The sequence below is a fragment of the Bactrocera latifrons genome, unplaced genomic scaffold (assembly GCF_001853355.1).
Source record: "Bactrocera latifrons isolate USDA-ARS-PBARC rearing strain unplaced genomic scaffold, ASM185335v1 scaffold_904, whole genome shotgun sequence".
Lineage (NCBI taxonomy): Eukaryota > Metazoa > Arthropoda > Insecta > Diptera > Tephritidae > Bactrocera > Bactrocera latifrons.
The window spans coordinates 924-1,211 of record NW_017537606.1 but is presented as its reverse complement, the minus strand read 5'-3'; positions in this window follow the sequence as shown (position 1 = coordinate 1,211).

The following is a 288-nucleotide window of genomic DNA, read 5'->3' as shown; positions in this document are numbered from 1 at the left end:
CGACCCTGTTTTTCTCCATAAACGATACTTAACCGGCGCGATACTAAACATTCCCCTTGAAAAATCTAAACGAAATATAAAACCAAAACACAAATTGCTTATTGACACTTTTCTTCTGCATGTAAGTACATTATAGTCATTCAAAAGTCTACTCTTCATTCGTTATGCATTTGACAGGCTTTTCGTTCATTAAATCAAATAAAATCTTAACTAAGCATTGTTGCAGACTGAGTAGTCATTTCATAGTCAATGCTTAATTAATTTCTATAAAATTCTATTATGATATAT